General features: G+C 36.7%; 1 protein-coding gene and 1 long non-coding RNA gene across 3 annotated transcripts in view; one reads left to right on the top strand and one right to left on the bottom strand.

Annotated features, from left to right (window-relative positions):
• Positions 1–24029, bottom strand: part of PPFIA2 (PTPRF interacting protein alpha 2) — a 474519-nt gene that overhangs the window by 402706 nt on the left and 47784 nt on the right. The gene's annotated exons all lie outside the window — the stretch shown is intronic.
• LOC141275842 (uncharacterized) overlaps positions 8948–24029 on the top strand; it is a 331184-nt gene continuing 316102 nt past the window's right edge. The window contains exon 1 of the long non-coding RNA XR_012324280.1: positions 8948–9711. This is a non-coding gene — a long non-coding RNA (uncharacterized lncRNA). The remainder of the gene's footprint in view (positions 9712–24029) is intronic.

Below are 24029 nucleotides of genomic sequence, written 5' to 3'. Positions count from 1 at the left end.
TCATGTAGGAATCAGGTAGAGAGATTAGAACCAGATAAAACAGTAATAAGTAGCATTATCTAAAATAAGATATGCAAAATTTTCAGAAAGAAGTCTAATTTGAATCTAAGGGATATGCAGACAACTTCCCTCTATATTGCTATTTTCTTTTAAGAAAAAAACTTATCAAGTTCTAAACCATAGGAAATAGATTTTAAATTCATTTCCTATCTCTTCTGTTTTTGAAGTAAAGAATGATGACTATAATGGTAACCAGAAATAGCAAGAGGACTATAATTTCTCTATTTTTTCTTCTGAGCAGCTCCATTTCAATCGATGCTACCAGGATTCTGATATGAATCAATGTTTGCAATATCAATATCACATTCTCAAAATACTATTAAATAAAAGCAAATGAAACTGACTGAAATCAGAGCATAACATATACTGATATTATGCAATTAAACTAATTGAGATTATATCATAGTGTGAGAGACTTCCAACCTGGAGATTTAGTCAATGACAGAATGCTCTATAGTCGGTGTATGTTCTATAGACAGTCTTGTTTTCTTCTATTCAACTGAACAGGTTCCCAAAAAACCCAACCAATATCAAAGTTTATAATAAATATGCTTTGATTTATAAGATATAGTAAATCAAATATAATTGGAATATTTTATATTCAGATCTCTCCTTTCTTTAATATTTCTGAAACTTGTTTTTCCTTATTTATTATTCCTCCCAGATGTAAAGGAGAGCATTCAACTGAGCCACACAGCCAGATAAGAATTCCAAAGTGCACAGAATTCTAAGTCTCTTGAGATTAGTGCGGTGGCAAAGAAATTTGGCTATTTCTCTTAAATGAAGCCCTCCAGACAATAAATGCAGATAGTCCTCACTTTGCACGATACAGTGTTAACCAAATCTGGTGAATATAAGAACTATGTCCTGGTTTTGCATGGCTCTGTGGCAATTCAGTTGCTGTGTAAAGCAAGGCCACAGCTCCTCTGGTTCCAACATGCACTGATTTCAGTTAACACAGTAGCATGCAAAGTAAGAACTGCCTGCAGTTACTTTTAGATGGTAGATTAGTCTTTATTCCTTTGCCTCCAGCATCCCCAAAACTAGATTGTGAATCCTGAATACATAATGCAGTAGCTATGTATAACCCAATATTAAAATTGGAATCCTTCTCAATTTTAGCTTGGCCCAAAGGCTAAGAACAATGCTATGGTGACAAGCATCCCCACATCCTCAAGCAAGGAGTTGCACCAGGTCTTGCTAAAATACTGTAAAGAAATGTTCTGCCAGAATTGAAAAGCATCTTCTCTTAATGGGGCACTATTGAAATATTGGGTAGAAAAAAATATATATCGTTTTATATACATTAAGCACATTTAATATGGGATCTATCCTCTTAACAAAATTTTAAGTGCACAATGCAGTACTATTAACTGTAGCCGCAATATTGTACAGCAGGTCTCTAGAACTTACACATTTTACATAACTGACACATTACACCTGTTGGTTATCAACTCCTCATTTCCCACTCTCCATAACCCCTTGAAACCACTACTCTCTAATTCTATGACTTTGACTATTTTAGATACTTCATATAAGTAGAATCATGCAGAATTTGTTCTTCTGTGACTGCCTTATTTTACTTAACATAATATCTTCAAGGTTCATCCATCTTGTTGCATTTGGCAGGATTTCCTTCTTTTTAATGGCTGTATAATATTCCATTGTGTGTATACATGTCTGTGTGTGTGTGTACACATATCACATTTTCTTTATCCATTCATCCATGTAGATCTTTTGCACATCTCAGCTGCTGTGAATAGTGCCCCAGTGAAAAATATTTTTGAGACTGTGATTTAAATTATTGTGCATAAATACCCAGAAGTGAGGTTGCTGGATTACATGGTACTTCTATTTTTAATTTTTTGAGGAATCTCTATACTGTTTTTCACACTGGCTACACCATTTTGCATTCCCACCAACAGTGTACAAGGGTTCCAATTTCTCTACATCTTCACCAACATTTGTTATCTTCTTTGTGTATAGTACAGTATCTTTGTTTTTCAGGATGTTTGGCATCTTCAGACATGGGCACCAAAGTCTGTCCCTGTTTCTCACTCCTTAACCCCAAAGCACCCCCCCCACCCACATACAGACACATACACACACATTTCTGAGGACTAGATGGGGGCTGCACAGGAAGGAGTGCATCTTGAAATGTAGTTGACCCAAAAGGACTACCTAGAAGGATTAAGCAAACTAGCCTGGTGGTGGATGAGTGGAATCCCCGGGGATAAGGAGTGTATTAACTTCTTATTGATGCTTTAACAGATTACTATAAATTTAGTGCCTTAAAACAATACAAATTTATTCTCTTACAGTTTTGGAGACCAGAAACCTGAAAATTAAGGTGTTGGCAGGGCTGTGTTCCTTCTGGAGACTTCAGTGGAGAATCTACTTTCTTGCGTTTTCCAGCTTCTAGAGGCCACCTACTTTCCTTGGCTCATAGTGCCACTCTCCATCTTCAAAGAGCACCAGTTTAATTTCCGATTCTACCTTCACATCTTCTTTTTCTGACTCTAACCCTCTTGCCTCCCTCTTAGAAGGACCCTTATGATAACATTGGATCACCCAAGTAACTCAGAACAATCTCCCCATCTCAAGATCCTTTAAATGTACCTACAAAGTCCCATTTACCGTGTTAGGTAACATATTTTCAAGTTCTGGGAATTAAGACGTGGACATCTTTGGGGGACCATTATTCAACCTACCACAAGGGGATATTAAAAATGCAAGCCAGAGTAGGCTTGGCCTGAATCACAGGATGTATGAGGATACTTCAGATTCAAAACAAATAACACTTTCTTGACCATCCCAGCCAGCAGTTTGTTTGCTTGTTTTTGTTTTTGCACCCTAAAATAAAAATGTCAAATATAATTTTAAAAAAATCCATCCACTGAATTTTCATTATATTTATTTTCATATATATTGGGTTCACCAAAATTTTGTTCGGGTTTTTCTCTAAGATCTTACGAAGAATCCGAACAAACTTTTTGGCCAACCCAATATATTGTCTTACATTATCATTCTATGTGTTTTCTTTCCACATAAATTCTGACTCCTTTAGCAGAGATTTATCTAGCTATGTTCTGTGGGTTCTCAAAAAATACATTCATTCATAAAACCCCAAAGCCATGGAAGGAGGCTTGGAGTAGACAGTTGCCTATATGGTGGTAGCAAGGCCTTCTTAAGGTCTCTGCCAAAAAGTAACTCCTTTCAGGTCCCAGTACCTGATAGTCTCCCATGATACATTATTTTTCTATTCTAAGTTATTGAAACCTAAGGCATAATTAAAAGATAACACATTATTATAATAGTCACTAACACTAAGTGAATCATTTCCACAGATTCTATCCAATCTTAAGCACCTCAAGTGCAAACTCAATGGGAAGAAGTACATTAAGTTACTCATTCTTTCATTGTCCACAATGCATTTGCCAAATGTCTTGCACATAAAATAAGATTACTTCAACAAGTACCTATTAAGGGATAATAGCTCAAAGCAAATTTTAATCAGTCATGGGAAGGAGATGCATCATTTCGCACCAGAGGTAACACCCAGGGAGAGAATTCCATAAAGAAGAAAATTATCAAAAAGGGAAAGGGAAGAAAAGATACATCTCACTTATTTTGCAGTATTGTTTATGATATCTTTGGAAACTGTGGTAGGAAGTCTCTAAAATGGATCTCAACGATCCCATTTCCTAAATTTCATGTCTGTGTAATCCTCTCCCCTTGAGTATGAGCTGGAACTAGTGAAAATGTAGTAAAAGTGATGAGATGTCACTTCTGAGACTAGGTTACAAAACCTGTGATCTCTCTCTCTCTGTCTCTCTCAGTCTCTCTCTCTCTCAACCCTCTGGAGAGGCTGCCACATTACAAGTATTGCTATGGGGAGGTCCATGGGGCAAGAAACTAATGTCTCATGCCAATAAGCAGCCAGGAAATAAAGCCATGTAAGTGAACTCAGAAGCCACTCCTCCCCTACTTGAGATTAAGATGACTGCAGCCCGGCTGATACTTAGATTGCAGGCTTATGAGAGACTTTGAGTCTGAGGACCCAGGCAAACCACACCAAATCCCTACCCACAGAGACTGTAAGATAATAAATGCTGTTGTTTTGAGTCAGTTGGTTTTGAGTTTTACACAACTGCATAATTGTTTATTACTCAGGGATAGATAACTAATACAGCAACTAAACAGGAATAGATAACTAATACAGCAACTAAACTCAATATTCACACAGTTCTAATAATATTCACCATATAAGGGCTCATGAATAAAATAAAAATATTTCACAGAATTAAATTTTTTGTACCAGTGAATCAATAAAAGAAATAAGCATTTTTCTTGTTCTGGTTTTTATGCATTTGTACAACTCTAATTATATTTCTAAAAGTAAAGGAATGTTGGGGAAAAAACATTAAGTGATCAACCGATTGACTGCACTGTTATTAACAATTCTCAGTATGAATTATAAAAAGTATGCAAAACTCACAATGTATCTTCTTCCATATACATTTCTGTTGTCTTGGCCATTTCTGAATATTTAAGAATTCTTAAATTTCTAAGAAAAATATTTTTTTGTGGTGACTACTACTAGATTGAACTTTGATACCTTAAAGGCACATGTAACTATCAGGTATGATATGGAATCTTATAAAGAAAAAGCAATTTCTTTTCAATTATGTACGAATGACTCAGTCAAACTGACATAAAAGAATGTTTAAAAAGCACTGTGATTTTTAGCTGCTGAATATACCATCATGGCAGATGACTCATGCTTTATTTTTAGCCTGAGATATTTTACAACATAGATTAAAATACTCCTCATTCAATATCTGACCACATAGTAAAAATACGAACATATGCATCCAATTTATTTCTACCTAGTGCTTTAGTAATAAATAAGGCAATTTAAAAGCATGCTTTCAAGGAGGCACTAGAAAGTATATGACATTCTTAAAACTCCATGTAAAGAATTCCCCCCATAGGAGCATTTACAGATGACCTAGCCTCACTCTGTGCACACACACACACTAGTCAAAAAAATAAGAATACGTTTTCCTTAGAAAACATATCTTTCTGCTCAACTGATCACCACTACACATCAATTGACTTCTGTTTCTTCTCAATGGTTTTGCATTTTATATTCCTCAACCTTAATTTCCTTAGGCAGCTCCCTAACCTCATTCCTAATTTCCAGTGTTACGTAATTGTCTGAACAAGTAGGCCCCCCCAAAATGACAAAAGAATTTATCCAGAACTGTGCAATCATAAAATCAACATGTAAGCTAATTTAATTTTAACATATTGTGGTTTTGTCATGTAGTTTCGTGTTCGTGTTAATACATGGGGCTGTATAGCTTGCTTAGAAGTATGGGTTCTCTTTAGTAAAATGAAAATCAATCAATAAAAACTTCTAAAATGTTACAAATGCTCTTAAGTTCTCTCCCCTTCACTATTCAGCATGTTTCCGCAAGGCCAACACTTTGTTTTGTTCACCGCTCAATTTCCAGCACCTTGTGGCCTCTCCCGTTGCAGAGCACAAGCTCCGGGCACGCAGGCCCAGCGGCCATGGCTCACGGGCCCAGCCACTCCGCGGCATGTGGGATCCTCCCGAACCGGGGCACGGATCCGTGTCCCCTGCATTGGCAGGCGGACTCTCAACCACTTCGCCACCAGGGAAGCCCTGACATTAATTTTTTTAAACAAATTTATATATGGGGTTTGGAATCTGCAATATAGAATACCATAACCAATGTGATAAGAATAATCCTATTCAGATAAATTTGTTGAGGGACATTTTAAAATAAGCCACATAACATATATTTACATGAATGTCACCATGGGTTTCACTATTCCAGGAGAGAAACATGAAGATGACAAAAATACAGATCCCATATCTTACTCTGAGAGTTTCTGATTTAGTAGACCAAGAGTTGAAAATATTTGTTTCTAAGAAATTAGATTTGTTTATGTAGGATTGTTGTGGATAAAGAGTCAGAAGAAGGAAAATGAAGATATAGGACCCTGAGGAAAAAACAGATTTTTTTTATAATTTGAGGCAAATCCTTTGTGGCAAATTAATTTGCATAACTTTTGGCATTTCCTGTGCCTGTGGAGGGGTGGTGTGTGGAATGTGTGGTTTAGAGGTGTTATTAATTTAACCTACCTAATCCTTTTCATATATATATATATATACACAGTTATACATACACATACACATACACACACACACACACACTGTTATGGAAAGAGATTCATTCCTTTTCTTCTTTAAAGTAGTGACTTTGAGTAGACTGGATGCAAGTTATCTACTGCATGTTCCATGACAATTACCATGTACGGTAATAAAATATATTTGAGCACAGAAGACTGTATTGCAAATATTGTTAGAGCTAAGATATTTGCTATCTTTGAGTAACTTTGAAAAGCAGTTATTTCTTCTAACTCAGAAAAGCCTTTAGATCTGATATTCTACTATCAAACGATACTCAAAATCAAAACCACAGAAATAAAACATTGTAGGATTCAAGAAATTATAAGAAGTTACTAAAGGTGGCATATAGTATATAAATCTTTATTAATGGGCAAATTTACCCTCAAAGATAAAACTGGACCAGTTGACTACTGACTTGAATCTGATTTGTTTCAATACCAGTTTAAAAATGTGATAGGGTTAAGCAGACCTTGCTCTGTTATATATTCTTTTTTAAAAAAATAAATACAATACATAAAATTATTTCAAATTTTTATGATTTTATAATTGTGTAAATGACTTTTTGCAGACATATTTTCTTGATTTAAAGGTTTTTTTCAGTATTTATCATGAATATTTGATGTAACAAAAATTGTGTAGTGGTCAAATTACTTTATTCATATTAGTAATATAAGCTTTTGTCAAGAATATGTGAATTAAAAATTATGAAATATACCCTAAAACAAAAGTGAGCTTCTACCTTGATTATTAGAGTTAGGTATAGGTTAGTTAAGTGTAATCACAATGAAAGGAAAAACAAATTATTGGATTCTAAGATGGTTCTATAAACATGAAAGTTTGCTTTTAGTTTTTATCACCATGCTGATTCTCCATCTTATAATATTAAGCAATATTAATTATTGTCTCTGAATATACATTTCTTAGCCCTAAATCATCCCCCAGGTATCTCTCTCTCTCTCTCCTTCTCTTTTTAGTTCAACTTTTAGGTGTAGTATACATTTTTCTCTCTCCATATCTTTACTAATCATTCAATTCCAAACTTGTCTCCATTTCCACATTTGTACTGAATCTTATCTTGTCAAGAGCACAATAATCTCAATATGTTGCCAAATAAAATTCTTATTAGATGTCAGTACTACTATAGCATGGGTAAATCTTCACTCCTTAAAATCTTAATCCATGAAACTTGTCTTCCATAAAAATATTGGATTTTCTTTTAGTTCCACTCTTAACCTCATGATCACTCCTTCTCAGATTCCTCATGGATGCTTCTTCACCTGAGCTCCCCTGAAACTGGTATTCCACAGAATTCTATCCTTGACCCATCTGTCTTCTTGATCTGTGATTCCCTCAGATGATCTCGTTCATTCATAGAGTCATAACCACCAGCGATAATATGTACTGATGATTCCTAAATCATTACCTGTCCTGGTGCCTAATGTCACCAAGAAATCTCAAATATAGTATACCCAAACTGAAGTTTTTATCTTTTCAACTGTCCCTCATATCTCAATTAATAATACCAACGTTCATCACCTAGATCAAACTTTGAGAAACCCCTGTATGATTCCTTTCTCTGTCACATATAATTGATCACTCAGTCCTGCTACTTTTACCTTGTAAGTCAGTCTCAAATTTCTTTGCACACAGAGTAAACTGGAAAGCTGATAAAAAGGCATATCCTACACCTCATCCAAAAGTTTCTGATTCAGAGGATCTGGGGATGAAAATCTGCATTTCTAGTATAGGAAGTTTGGTTTTTTTAGGATGGCAAGATCTGAACATGTTTACAGGCTGCATATTGGCTGTGGATAAGGAATCACCAAAGAAGAAAAGAGGGAACTAATAATGTTGTTAGGCATGTAGGCACCCCCTTTGTTGTGACATCCGTCCTATAACGTTTGGTAATGCACAGTACTTTGAAAGTAGTGGAGGGGTGGGCGATGTATAAAGGTAAAGATCCTATTATTTTTACCCGACCTTGTCTTTTCTTAGCTGTATAAGTCAGTAAGACTTTTTTTCTGCTTCTTTTTCAAGTCTTACTGTTCTATTTTATACTGCATTAGAAAAGATTATATTCTTTTTTTAAAACAAGAAGCCCAAAATGGAGTTGCTTACGCTAAGCCCCTCACCAAACTGAGACAACTTACAGCGTTGGCTCTCCCAGAAATGGCATCTTAAACCAGTCAGGAATCGCCAGATCAGCCTTAGTTAAGGAATCTGCCTGATAGACGCCTGCCATCCCTTAAAGGAAAGTAACTTTGCTGTAACCAACGTGCTTTTTTGCCTAGTTTATTTTCCTCGTTCCTACTCCCTTCTGCCTAAGAAAGTCTTTCATTTTGAACAGCTCCTTGGAGCTCCTCTCCATTTGCTAGAATGGATGCTTCTCGATTGAATCGGCTTTTTCTCATATATAACTCCTAAACTTTTTTTTTTTTTGCGGTAGGCGGGCCTCTCACTGCTGTGGCCTCTCCCGTTGCGGGGCACAGGCTCCGGATGCGCAGGCTCGAGCGGCCATGGCTCACGGGCCCAGCCGCTCCGCGGCACATGGGATCCTCCCAGACCGGGCACCAGGCTCCGGACGCGCAGGCTCAGCGGCCATGGCTCACGGGCCTAGCCGCTCCGCGGCACGTGGGATCCTCCCATACCGGGCACAAACCCGCGTCCCCTGCATCGGCCGGAGGACTCTTAACCACTGCGCCACCAGGGAAGCCCACTCCTAAACTTTTTAAAATGCCTCAGTTTATTTTTTAAGAGCTCTTAGTGTGAAAAGAGGGAACCGCAGGAGACCCCCGACCGCCGCAGGAGCGACGAGCACCCCAACGTGGTACCTGCTGAGCCCTGAGCCCGAGTCCTTCTCGCCGCCTCAGGAGGTGCTGGGTCGGTCGCTCGAGGAGCCTCCGCGGCTTCTGCCTGAGGAGCTTTCAGACTGTGTTTGAACTTATCTTTTAACAGGCTCGCTGCCGGAAACCTCGGACTGGGTCCCACTTAGAAACGGACCGACTTGCGGTCAGATGTGGGTCCGACTTAGAAACGGGACCGGATTTGGGGTCGGACCGCGGACAAGTTAGAAAAGGGACTGGTTCCGGGTCAGACTGGGCTGGACTGAAGCTGGACTGGGCCTAGCGTGAGGCGTCAGGGGAATAAATTCTGTTTTAAGGCCGAACAAGCGGGTTAACCTTACCCAAGATAAACCGTGAATTACAGCGGCCACAGCAAGAACTTTTAACCTGGATAAGCTTTTCCACCTACGAGGTGCCCTAGAAAATAGGGGGTTCTCGGCCAAGAACTCACTAAAAAGAGTTGAGGGAAAACTATTTTTCCGCCGCCTCCTGAGCTTCTGGTGGACAGGATGAGACCCGCTTGGACATCCCACTCGCTCCAGAGCCTGTAGAATCCTGGGGAAAACTGGCAGAAGAAAGCAAAGGGTAAGAATTCTTATCAAAGTCAGCGCTCCCAGATTTCTATTTGTGGTGCCTGGTTGAGAGGAAAGTAAAATTTCAGGTTGCCCCTTCCTTCCCAAATTCAGACTGGCAGGCAAAAAGCACTTGTAAGAATTAGATCGTTGACCTGACTTGTGAATTTGCTTTTGGATACCCATTGGTTGTTGATTCTTTCCCAGGGAAAGCTACTGCCTTCTTGATTGTCTCGTTGGCTTGCCAACAGTCAGGTGGCTGGGAGTCCCCCAAATATGGCTGGACAGAAATGTGGGTTGCACTCTGTTTGCGGCTGGGTTCCTACTGACTGTTGCAGCTCTCAGGGGAATTGTCTGAGTTTTTTTTCTTTTGGTTGTCTTTAGGAGTGGTGCTGGGTCTTGGGAGGGTAGTATCTTTTGACTGTCTTTGGGGGCACCTCTTGCGTCCATGGGGTTGTTCAGTACATGGGGTTGTTCCCTGAGTAGGGGCCGAAATGACAAAAAAAAAAAAGGTAGGGGGGGATATTCCATCTTTGCCATCTAGCTAATTCCGGGCTTGCCTGTATTTAAAATTATTTGGCTCTCTGAGGCTAGCCTCTGAGGACCACCATTGCCTCATTTGAAAAGCAAAGATAAACCTATGTAACTGTAAAAATAATAACAAAGATCACACTGGATATGTAAATGAAAATGTTTTGAAACATTACAGTTGTTCATCAAAGGCAAAGTTGTACTAACTGTGTCTATCACTTTCAAATTTTAAAAATAAGTTATAATTCCTGTTCTTAGGCTTTTTAAAGATGTTTTCTTCTGCCAAATGTAAAATCTGTCATAGCGTGTGAAAAAAAATAATGAAGAGCTTATTCTTATAAGGAATAAAGATTCTTATTCTTTATAGGAATAAAACATGGAACCTGAAAATTTGCTCTGTCCAAAGTTTTGGGTTTTTTTCACATTCCAAAGCATATGGTATCAGAACATGTATTGCAAAATAGTTTTATATCATTATATAAAAGATTACTAGTGCCACTTCTGGCATTGTGCACTATGTTTGAATTTACATTTCAAATGCATACAGTGTTGAGAAATATAAAAAGTAAAGTGATGGCTAAAAATTACCACAGAAATATTTCAGAGGACAATTACCAGTAAAAGCAACAAAGAAGAAAACAAACAAACATGAAATCTAAGTAGATTAGTTGATTATAAAAAATGAGTAAAAAGAAACATTTTGAATGGAAATAAACTTCACTGAGAATGCTCAAAGTACGGACTTCCTATATTTTATATACTTTAAAAAACAACAAAATATCACCTACAAGTGACTCCCAAATTGAGATTAAAAGGTTTAGAAAATAGAGATGGACTATGGAGAAATGGCTAAACTCAGTAAGAATTCTGAACAAGTAAAAGTATGCAAGATTTTGAGATTGACAACTTAGACTTTGGAGTCATGTTGCCTCCTCCAACACTTAGTGGTTAGGTTGCAAATGACCCAACCACTGTGAATCTCATTTCCCTCATCTGTGAGATAAAGATCATCAAGGGCCCCCTGAACAACATTATTGGGAAGATTAAATGAAAATGTCACAAGTAAAGTGGTTGGGACAGCGCCTGGCACTTAGGCACCATTCAGCAAAGGGCAGCTCATGAAGTGTGGGTGTTGTAGCTGCTGCTTATAAGTGTTAGACAGAGACATGGTTCCCTCCTTTTGGGGCTTGGGTCAAACTGATCCATTCATTTAGAGGGCACCATCTTTGAGGAACCACATGATTCTGGAACTCTGCTTGGGCATCCATCCATTTCTGGTGCCTCAGGCAGTAGAATTTAAGGGTTAGAGCTTAGACTTTGTGTCAGACTACTTGAGTGAACTCCTGGCTCCAAGACTTCGGAAATGCATGATCTTAATTAAGTCACTTAACCTCTTTATTTATCTATACAATGAGGATGAAAATAATAGTTGACTAAATGGGTTATTGTGAAATTTAAATAACATGTTTCACATAAAGCACTTAAAACAGCATATGAAACATAGTACTCAATAAATAAATATCAATCACTGCCTAATCTACCATTTTATCCTTCAGTGTGTTGTAAAAATAGTAATGAGGCTATCCACTAAGACTATCTAAATAGAGGCTTATTACTTATGCTTCATTTCACCACATAACTGTTCTTCTGATAAACCCTGAACTGAACTCTTTTTCTGATTTAAATTAACCTCAGAAGAGTAAGCTATATATATTCTGGGAAGGTAAAAAGAGTAAAAAAGGAAGTGGCTGAAAGCTTAGAATTATGAGTTGAGTAAGGAAAGAGAGTGAGAAAGAGAAAGAACAGCAGACTGGTAACTAGAGAAAGTGAGAGAAAACATGGGATGTAAGCAGGAATTTCCTGTCACTCGCTCCTAGCAGCTGGTTGTTGGATAGGAATAAGAAAAGTAGGGCAGCTGGCAAACACCCAGCTCTAGCTTCTCTTTCTGAGACCCTCCCCCACTACCAATGGCACTGTGACTACTCTTGTCTAGCGCGACGCTCTAGCCCAGATTTTGCAAGCTGATGTAGCTCTGCACACACACCCCTTCAATACAGAAAGGTGCTGTAGCATGTCCCTGTCTAAATGTATCTCTTCTCTGTCCATTTTCTTTCCCCATTACTATGTTTCTCTCTTGCCATTGACAGCCACAATTATAACTGTTGTCTCCACTAGTTCCTTCCACTATGAATATTGCCTATTTCACTTCAGTCTGGCTTCAAATACACCATTCCAGGGAAGCCAGTCTTGTTGACATCATCAAATTATTTAAGTCCATTTTACTATGTGTCAGTACAATTTCCTGGAGTTGTTCGTATCCTTTTTCAAAACCCTGGGATTTATAGATCACAATAAGGATTTTGAGGTTTTATCCAAAGTGCACTAGAAAACCACAAAAAGATGTTTTGGGAGGGAAACCTCCAGTGACACTACACTCTCTGGGTTTTGCACCTACTTCTCTAGTGTATCCTCCTCAAACAAAATTCTAAATGCCAGTTGTTATCAACTGAATGTTTGCATCTCCTCCAGATTTACATGTTGAAGCCTAATCCCCATAACGATGGTATTAGGAGGTAGAGCTTTTGGGAAGTGCTTAGCTTTAGGAGGGTGCTTAGCTTTAGGTCAGGAGGGTGAAGCTCTCAGGCTGGGATTAGTGCCCTTTATAAACACAGGAAGAACACCAAAGTTCTCACTCTCTCCTCCATTTGAGGACAGAGAGAAAAAGCAGAGGTCTGCAAGTCAGAGGGAGGGCGCTCACCAAGAACCAAATCTGCTGGCACAGTGATCTTGGACTTCCCAGCCTCCAGAACTGTAAGAAATAAATGCTGTTGTTTAAGTCACCTAGTCTGTAGTATTTATTATGGCAGCCTGAGCTCATACACAGGTGTTCCCCAGGGTTCAGTTTGGAGACCTCCTCCTTCTTTCTCTACACTTTTTCTCCAGGGGTTTTCATCCAGTTCCATAAGTTTTCAAGACTATCTAAATGTGTCAATGAATTCCAAATTTGTACTTTTTGGCTCCCCAAATTTCCTTTGAGCTCCAGATTTTTATAACAATATGCTTATCCTACATTTTATTGGGCATCTCACAGATACCTCAAACTTAAGTTTAAAAATTGTTTTTTATAGCCTCCTAATTATATTTTTCTTAGTCCTGCCCATCTTTTTTATTTATTTTTTAACATCTTTATTGGAGTATAATTGCTTTACAATGTGTGTTAGTTTCTGCTTTATAACAAAGTGAATCAGCCATTCATATACATATATCCCCATATCCCCTCCCTCTTGCATCTCCCTCCCACCCTCCCTATCCCACCCCTCTAGGTGGACACAAAGCACCAAGCTGATCTCCCTGTGCCATGCAGCTGCTTCCCACTAGCTATCTATGTTACATTTGGTAGTGTATATATGTTCATGCCACTCTCTAACTTCGTCCCAGCTTCCCCTTCCCCCTCCCCATGTCCTCAAGTCCATTCTCTATGTCTGTGATTCCATATATATGTGTTAGCATACGGTATTTGTTTTTCTCTTTCTGACTTACTTCACTCTGTATGACAGACTCTAGGTCCATCCACCTCACTACAAATAACTCAATTTTGTTTCTTTTTATGGCTGAGTAATATTCCATTGTATATATGTGCCACATCTTCTTTATCCATTCATCTATCGATGGACACTTAGGTTGCTTCCATGTCCTGGTTATTGTAAATAGAGCTGCAGTGAACATTGTGGTACATGACTCTTTTTGAATTATGGTTTTCTCAGGGTATATGCCCAGTGGGATTGCTGGGTCATACGGTAGTTCTATTTTTAGTTTTTTGAGGAACCTCCATGCTGTTCTCCATAGTCTGCCCATCTTTTTTAAAAAAAGAAGTTTTAACACCCACAAGTTGCAAAGCATAAGCACTGTTAGTCATTCTTGATTCTTCATCCTTCCTTAATCCTCCCATACTATCCCTTAAGTCTTCTCCAAATCAATCCAAAATATCTTTTCTTTTCCTCACCACTGCTACGACTCTGGCCCAAGTCACCATCTTCTATCCTAGGAACTCCTACAGTGTGCGTCTTATTCTTATTCTATTTGCCCTCTTGCCCTCCTCCACTTGCTTCTGCAGATTCATCTGTTAAAATATTAATGATGCCCTCATTACTCAAAATCTTGTAAGTAAAACCCAATTCTGCTGTTGCCTACAGATCTCAGCTTAATCCTGTGTCTTGCCTACCCATCCACCTTCATTTCATGCCCCTGGGTCCTAGGTGCAGTGGCCATCTCTTAAATCTCAGCAGGGACCATGCTCTGTCTTACTCATGCTGTTCCCTCTCCTGTGAATGCTGTTTCTGCTGATCTTCATATAGCAATTCTTTATTAATCCTTCAAATCCCAGTTTAAATGTCCCCTGCTCATGGAGGGCCTACCCACTTCATCTATGTGGATTCCCTTTCTTATTCTTTCTTTCTCAACCATTTGTTCCTGATTGAATTAAGAGTATTTTATATGTATTGTTGCTTATATATTTGCTATCTTTATTTCTCATTACACTGTAAAATACAAAAGGGCAGGATCTTGTTCCTTGTATTCATTAATGCATGCTCAGTATCCAGCACATTTGCTGGATTCGTAGCACACAATATGCTGAATGAATGAACTCAAGTATGAAACAGGCACTCAACATGCACCTAAATTAGAGTTTATTATAAATTACACCATATAAACATGTTTAACTATATTACTATTTAGTAATGCTTAAATATTACACATAATTGTTATGCAGAAATATTTTGAGTTCACCAACACATTTTTATTGAACCCAGTACCTACTTTATGCCCAGAATACTGTGTGGTATTATGGGGAGAGTTGATTAAAAATAAAGATAATCATTACTCTTAAAAAAAGGTTACAATCTAGAGGAGCTAATGTTTAAATACACAAAAAACATGGAAAGGATGTATAAAATGATTTCGTGATGTGAAAAATAGCTGTAAAATATTTAATGAAACTTAATGATAATGAGGATCTATTTGATGAAGAGTCATGGCCCTCCAAAAAGTGAGCACCTATGAGATGAGATAAAATAAATAACAATAGCAGGTCCCACTAAAGTTGCAGAATCATATTACATATATGTGTGCACATGCAAAGTTCATGTGCCTTGGGAATTTTTAATACCTGCAGATAATTTATAAGAAGAATTCAGAATTGTAGTTTATCTAAGAAAAGTCAAAGTACATAATACTTTGGGGTAGCAAAATATAATATATAAACAATAGTAACCTACCTTGCGTTTATCCTCTGACTGGTGTCAGACTGGCAAAAATGAATAATGTATATACCTACTAACAGTGTGTCCACAGTACGGTTGGAGGGAGAGGGAAGTAAAATAATCATATAAAAGCCAAATCAATTTACAGTTCAACAGGTGGTATAGAAAATACATACACACAAAGATGCTATGGAAGCCCCATGATTGAGGAGTCAACTAATTTGCTTGTGGGAATCTAAGGTGGATTTACACAGGGTGTGTCATTTGAGCCAAGCCTTGAATATAAGTAGAGTTTTGACTGCTCATAAAATGAGAGAAGCTTATTCTAGATAGAAGGAATGACTTGTTCAAAGTCATAGGCCTGAGAGGAAACGAGTTGTCTGTGGAATATAGAATGCAAAGCAGTCTCAGTGAATTAATACAATAGGTTCTTGGAGCATACAAGACTTTTTCTACCCAGGCCAAAACATTCTACTTAAAGGAAAAATGCAAAAACGCAAGCCAAATATGGTGATACAGCTGGTTATTTTGTCATGATGCAAAACTGCCTAATCAGTCCTTTAACTTCTTTCTGCTGTGTTAACCATCTTTGTTAAATGAAAAATAGTTTATCTTTTGGAGAAACTTTAGGGACTCTTAAATCACAGATCAATGCATGTTCTAAAGCTTTACTGCCCAATTTGGAGCTGCAAGCCACAGGTGGCCACAGAGCACTGGAAACGTGGCTGTTATCACATGTTGAAATGATAATATTTTGGATACATTGGTTTAAATAAAACACATTATCAATATTATTTCACCTACAGGCATACCTTGGAGATATTGCTGGTTTGGTTCCAGACCACTGCAGTAAAGCAAATATCACAATAAAGCGAATCATACAAATATTTTGGTTTCCCAGTGCATGTAAAAGTTAAGTTTACACTGAACTGTAGTCTGTTAAGTGTGCAATAGCATTATGTCTAAAAAACAATGTACATACCTTAATTTAAAAATACTGTGTTGCTAAAAAATGCTAACCATCATCTGAGCCTGCAGGAAGTCTTAGTCTTTTTGCTATAGTAATATCAAAGATCACTGATCACGAATCACCACAACAAATATAATAGTAATGAAAAAGTTAGAAATTTTGTGAGAATTACCAAAATGTGACACAGAGTCACAAAGTGAGCAAATGCTGTTGGAAATGGCACCGATAGGCTTGCTTGAGGTAGGGTTGCCACAAACCTTAAATTTGTAAAAAAAACACAACAGCTGCAAAGCACAAAAAACAAAGTGCAATAAAATGAGGGATGCCTGTATTTATTTTTCCTGTTTTTAAATGACTTCTAGAAAATTTTAAACTACATGTGCAGCTATTTCTGTTAAAGAGTACTGTTCTAAAGGGTTTATAAAACAAATTAATACTATTCTCTAGGAATGGACACCACCAATTTAGAAGATTAGGGATTATTCAACACTGAGCCCATAAAATCCTCTCTAAAATTTATGTGATTAAAATGAAAACCATAAAAGTTTAGCATTGTATGACACATAAGTATTCTCTCATACATGTGGGAAAGCATTGAGCATTTTTTTAAAATGTGGTTTTACCTAGAGAAACTGTATTTTATAATTTTAATTAAACCTGGAAAAGTTTAGCATTGTATGACACATAAGTATTCTCTCATACATGTGGGAAAGCATTGAGCATTTTTTTAAAATGTGGTTTTACCTAGAGAAACTGTATTTTATAATTTTAATTAAACCTGGAAAGCTTCTACAGTACTGTGTTGCCTTAGTGGAGAATTTCATGACCACCTTTATTTTTTAAATGAGGCTATTTATTGTGTTACTTTTGTTATTTCCACAATCTTAGAAAATTAACATACAAAAATACTTTTCTGATCCACATGTGATACCCTTCCTTTGACTCTCTTCATTTTTAATAGCACTTTGCATGTATTAAAGCTAAAGATACAATTAAAATGAAATCAGGTAGAAATGTATAGCAATTATTTTTATTGTGATTAGTTTTTTTTTTAATTTTGAGAAATATAAAAGTAAAGAAGATGACAACATAATTTAGAATCAAATTGAAAATGGCTTAAAATGGTCAATATTTATTGGTCAAAACTAGACATTTTGGGACCCATCTACCATTACTATAAAATTAAGGAAATGCATTTAGAAATTATTTGTAAGTCAATAAACCTCAAATAAAAAGTTTTCCAAGGTTATTTTGGTAAAATTATTACCTGTACAAAAATTACAACTAGTATTTATTTAGCTGAGTTAACATGAAGCAATAGTGACATTCAATAACATTAAACTAATTACATACAGCCACTAATTTCTGCGAAGTGCCTTAAAATAAAATGGATTGTTACTATCCACTGTGTTTAGGGAATTTCTGCTAATATAAGAGACTCAGTTTATAGGCTTCTTGGAATGATTGGGAATAACACAGCTGTTAAAATGCATGAGATTACACTGTAATAGCATCTTTTACCTAATAACAAATCAGGCCAGAAATACTAATAAACATAATCACTGGGCCCTTAATGGAAGATTTCTGCTAATTTTGAAAGCTTTACAATTAGCTGTGATTCAATGAACCTGATTCCCTGTTAAACTGTTAGGGAAGGCAAAACAGTGTTGTTTTAGGAAGGCAATGCTAAAGATTCTATGTGAATTTTTACTTTATAAGGCAAGGTAATTTTAAAAATAAAATTGTTTCATTATTTTTTGTAACTATAAAAAATTCATACATTGCACTAAGATTAAAGTACACTTTTAAATACTTACAACCCACCAGGGCCATTGTACTACCAGCATCTCAGGCTTGCTCTCACACACTTCTCATTGTGCAAGAGACCTTCTTCCTCCTCCAGCCCTGCAAGCCTATTCTGGCCTGAGAATCCTTGTCCTTGCTGTTCCCTCTTCCAGAAAGGCAGTGTTCCTCAGTTCTCTCATAACTAGCTCCTTCTTTTCATTTAAATCTCAGTCAAACATTACTACTTCAAAGTCCTCTTTCCAGAGTTCCCTTTTTAAGTGCTCATCATTTCGCCTAATGCAAGAATTATTCCTTTCTTTTCCTCAGAACAATCATCAAATTTGAATTTATCTTGTTAATGTGTGTGCATAGTTGTTGTTAGACTTTCCTCTGTAGGACATACACTCCATGGAAGCAGAAACATTGTTTGGCTTGTCCACCTCTGCTAACAAACTAATTAATGAAGTAATGGTATACATACACACATGCCACACACACACACACATATTTATAAATATATAATATATTTATTGTCATATTGCTCCTGATATTTGGTAGTTTTTTTTTTTTCATTAAAAATTTATTGAGAGGGCTTCCCTGGTGGCACAGTGGTTAAGAATCCGCCTGCCAATGCAGGGGACACGGATTCGAGCCCTGGTCCGGGAAGATCCCACATGCCACGGAGCAACTAAGCCCGTGTGCCACAACTACTGAGCCTGCACACCTAGAGCCCGTGCTCTGCAACAAGAGAAGCCACCGCGGTGAGAAGCCCATGAACTGCAGCAAAGAGTAGTCCCTGCTCGCTGCAACTAGAGAAAGCCCGCGTGCAGCAACAAAGACCCAACACAGCTAAAAATAAATAATTAAAAAAAAAAATCTATTGAGAGCTTTCAAAGTCCATAAGCATATCTCTGTAGCATATGTTTTAATGATTACAGGGCTTCCACCATTTCAATACACTAGACTTTGTTATCAAATCCTCTATTGTTGGATACTTAGGTTCCTACCATTTTTGCATATTATAAACAATATTTTGACTTACATCCTTGTAGGTACATATTTGAACACTTGCCTGATTATTTCCTCCAGATAAATTCTAAGTTAAACTGCTAAGTAAATAAAAATATACAAATTTAAAATTTTGACTCATATAATCATACTTTTCTACAAAAAGTTTTACCAGTTTCTACTTACATCAACATTGTGTATAAGTGACTATTTCTCCATAGTCTTGGCAATATGGAAATTATCAATACTTGCCGATTCAGTAGGGAAGAATATATCACATCTTTTTTTTTTTGGCTGTGTTGGGTCTTCGTTGCTGCACGCGGGCTTTCTCTAGTTGCGGTGAGCGGGGGCTACTCTTCGTTGCAGTGCATGGGCTTCTCACTGCGGTGGCTTTTCTTGTTGTGGAGCATGGGCTCTAGGCGCATGGACTTCAGCATTTGTGGCTCGCAGGCTCTAGAGCACAGGCTCAGTAGTTGTGGTGCACGAGCTTAGTTGCTCCATGGCATGTGGGATCTTCCCGGACCAGGGATAGAACTCGTGTCCCCTGCATTGGCAGGCGGATTCTTAACCACTGCACCACCCGGGGAAGTCCCTATCATTTCTTTTTTGAATGAATTGTTCATGGCCTTTGGAACATTGGAAAGTTTATCTTGTTCAATGATTTCTAAGATCTATTTACATATTAAGATTATTTAATATATGTGGTCAAATAACTCTGTTACATATAATTTTTTCTAATTTTTATATGTATTTTATCTTTTTCATGTATGTTTAGCTGTTTTATAGTAAAATCTGTTTTCCCTTCAAGTTTTTTATTTTTAGTATCAAGTTTTACAGGGTGCCACTTTATCTCAAGACTATGAAAATTACACACACACACACAAAACATACATAATATGCATATATTATAATATATATCACATATGTACATTCTATATATTGGTCTCATTTTCATCTTTAATATTCAACAAAAATCTATAAGTATTAGAGAAATTACTTTGCAAGTTTGAAAGTGTTGAGGCTTATATCAGTGTACCATCCTGATAGTTTGATACAAAGTCCTTAATATTTTCTATTGATCTCAAAGAGAACCTCACAAATAATATTGTTCCTGTATAGGACAAAAATGCTAAAATCCCTTAATTGCAAATGTGTCTTTCTCAATTGACTTTAATTTTGTTTCATAAGGATGTGCCTTAAAAGGGGCTGCCTAAACTTCTAAACAGACTTAGAAACTTAGAGTAAGAGTTTAATAGTAAGTACCAGTAATAGAGATTACATGTCTTTAGGTTGCATTTTGGTACCATATAATGTTTTCAGTTATGACTAAAAAACAGCCCACTCTCAAATATATTCTGAAGGTAGATACAGTTTGAAACATCGTGATTTAACAGGTGGCTTAGTGGGTGACTCAGTCCTTTCACTCTGGCTCTAACAATAACATAAAAGGATTTTTTAGTGTGACATCACTTTTCTTTTTTCTTTGATATCAACCACACACAAAAAAAGACTGGGTTATACTTCCAATTGTGCTGTCTTTAACTTGGATAATGAAGTTACCATCCTATCAGTACCTAAGACTTCCTTAAATGTTCTGTTATATTCAACCACATCTCCAAGAGAAGTGATGATGGGGCTAAAGTCCCACTGAGTAAGTAAAGTTTGCTTTTATCATAAACTCATTATTCTCAAGGCAAGGGCTGGAACCTATTTTTGGAAGCCTGAAATATTAAATTTTTCATTTTCATGTTAACTTTTTTCATTTTCTTGCTCTTTTTGTGCATAATAGAAATTAATAATAAGACAAATTGTCACCTGTGTGATACATAGCCATGATTAGTATTTCTGTGGTTCCCTTTAATATTTCAGTGCAAATTTGTTAGAAAATACCATAAATAATAATAACAAAGCTGTTGTAAGGACTGACTATATGCTAAGAGCTTTAAGAATATTAATTCATTTAATCTTCATAGCAAACTCATGAGATTAGTACTATCTATATTCCTACTTGACAGGCAAAACCTGACTGACCAGAAACTTAAGACACTTGTCCAAAGTCACACAGCTAGGAATGGCAGAGATAAGACACAAAGGTAGGCAGACTGCTTCTACAGCCCCTCTCAAAGAGTATACTCTCTACTGCTTCACAAAACTTACAGTTTCCTCCAGCTTCCGTAATCTGAAGTTATGGCAGGGTTATAATGAAAGTAATAGACAACATTTCACTGATCCAGCAAGGCCAACTTCTACAGTTCTAAGGCAACCCGATTTCAATTACTCCTAAGAAGTTCTGGAAATCCTAATGTGTTAGGGGTGTATCATGGGTTTGCCAGTGTACTCTGTCTATAGCATACTTCCCGCGTCATTGCTGAGAAGTTTCCTGCTGTCTAATTTAACTCCCACGTCAGGCTGATTCATTTATTCATTGACATTTATTGAATACTTACTATGTGTCCATTACTGTTCTAGCCACTGGGAAAACAGCAGAGAAGGAAACAAAATCCTTGCTCTTATGAAGCCTATATTCTAGATAACAGTGATGAGTGATAAATAATTTGTCTACTAGCAATAAGTGCTGTGGATGAAAAAGTCAAAGATGGGAAAAGTCACTTTATATGAGATGGTGACATTATATATAAATGTCATCTCAACAATAAGATGACATTTGATTAAAGATCCAAATGAAGTAAAGGAATGATCCATGTAGATTTCTGGGAGAAGGCCACTCCAGGAAGAGTTCTGAAGAATATCCAGAGTACCAGTGTGATTGGAGGGAAGGAAACAGAGGAGAGTAGTATGGTCAAAGAGACAGAGGGGCAGATGAAATGGGAAATGTGTGTGTGTGTGTGTGTGTGTGTGTGTGTGTGTGTGTGTGTGTGTGTAGTACATGCATATATACAGACATGCACACATTTCTATGTATTTAAAGTAGAGCCAAAAAGATTAAATGCTGGTTTTCGTGTGTGTATGAGAGAAAGAAAATTAAATATGACTTCAAATGTTTGGCCTAAGCACCTGGAAGAATGGAAGCTATTACAGAAAGATTGAAGGCAATTGGGTGAGCAATTCTGGCAGGGAGCTAGATGTTCAAGTTATAGATATGTTAAATTTGAGATTCCTATTCACTTTCAAAATGGAGCTATTGAACAACCAGTTGCAGTTGTGAGTCCTCCTTGAGGAAGCGTTACTAGCCAGAGATGAAATCTGGGAGTTGTCATGTCATGAATTGTATTTAATGCCATGAGACTGGGTGAGTTCACCTTCAGAATTCATGTAAAATGAGAAGACAGATGACCAATTTTGATATCGGTTGACATTTAGAGGCTATGAATATGAGAGAGAAATTACATTGTTTGACTGAAGAAAAAGAAACAGAATATAAAATCTGAAGGAATAGAGGATCTTAACATCCTTCAGACAATATTTTATGACAATATTATGTTTTACAACTACACTTTCATAAAAGATACACGGTAGAGTTCATGGAGATAATGTACTTGAATAAGGGAAGAGCCTTTGGCTTTACCAATGAACCAAGAAGAATATAAAGTTGATATTATTTTATGAAAATAAAGGCAATGACAGGGATACATATGTTAATTCTTGGCATGGAATTGGGTCAAGAGCACATGCCAACACATCATTTTCAAGAGGTAAAGATGGAGAATTTGTTATAAATATCCTTAAATGGTCAATGGATATTAACGAAAAGCAAAGTCTGTTTATAAATTTCCCTGAGTCATTCTTCTTATTATTAATCTTGCAAGCAATAGGAGGTCAAGTTGTTGAAGAAATGAAAGTGTTCCTTGGCTCTAATCTCACAAAACAGCACAAGAACCCTGGTATATATACGCAGATAATTTCCTAATATACACAGCAGACCATAGTAATAACACAATTTTTTTACATAGAGTGCTAATCCTGGGAACACTTCCTATGCATTTATAAGACAGAATTATTTTTATCTTCATTCATCTATTTCCCCTGTTTACTAATATTAAGAGAATTTCATTATATTAAAGCTGAATTTAGTACTTGTTAATAGCAACATACTAATAGCTGAATCTGGTACATGTTCTTAAATTCGTGCTTGTGTTCTAAGTTTTATATAAATAACATTTTAAATTTTTTAAAAATAGGGAATGATAAATAAGTATACATTTTCTCAGATGATTTCATGTTGAATGCTCAAGTGAAAAAAAGCTATTGGGTGTGGGCAGATTAGATAATGATCAAATGTTATGTGCTTTTCCTCAGCTTTTTTTTTTTTTTCATAACATTCATGTCAGGGCCATAACATTAATGAGCGGAATGCAGCATTTGCTGTCAGACTTTATGAACATAAACCTCAATGCTAGGGTGAATAACGAAAACTCATTAGTAATTTAAGTAATGCTCTGCAAGCTGGATGTACAAAACTTAGGCAAAGAAATCTAAATTATAAATCAAATGAACTACCATTGGCAAAAGTATATATTTCACATGAATTTAAGAGAAGCTAATGGCTTATACACCTTTGATCTCATTTTACCTTGTATATTTTACCATTTAGGACTAATTTAAAGGGTGCAAACTTACAGTTATTAAATAAACAAGTCATGGGGATATAATGTACAACATGGTGACTATAGTTAATAATACTGTATTGTACATCTGAAAGTTGCTAAGAGAGTAGATCTTAAAATTTCTCATCAAAAGAAAAAATTTGTAATTATTTATGGTGATGGATGTTAACTAGATTTGTTGTGATCACTTCCCAGTGTAATATACAAATAT

This window comes from Tursiops truncatus, chromosome 11 (assembly GCF_011762595.2).
Source record: "Tursiops truncatus isolate mTurTru1 chromosome 11, mTurTru1.mat.Y, whole genome shotgun sequence".
Lineage (NCBI taxonomy): Eukaryota > Metazoa > Chordata > Mammalia > Artiodactyla > Delphinidae > Tursiops > Tursiops truncatus.
The sequence above is the reverse complement of the archived record's forward strand: the minus strand, read 5'-3'. Positions and strand labels throughout refer to the sequence as shown.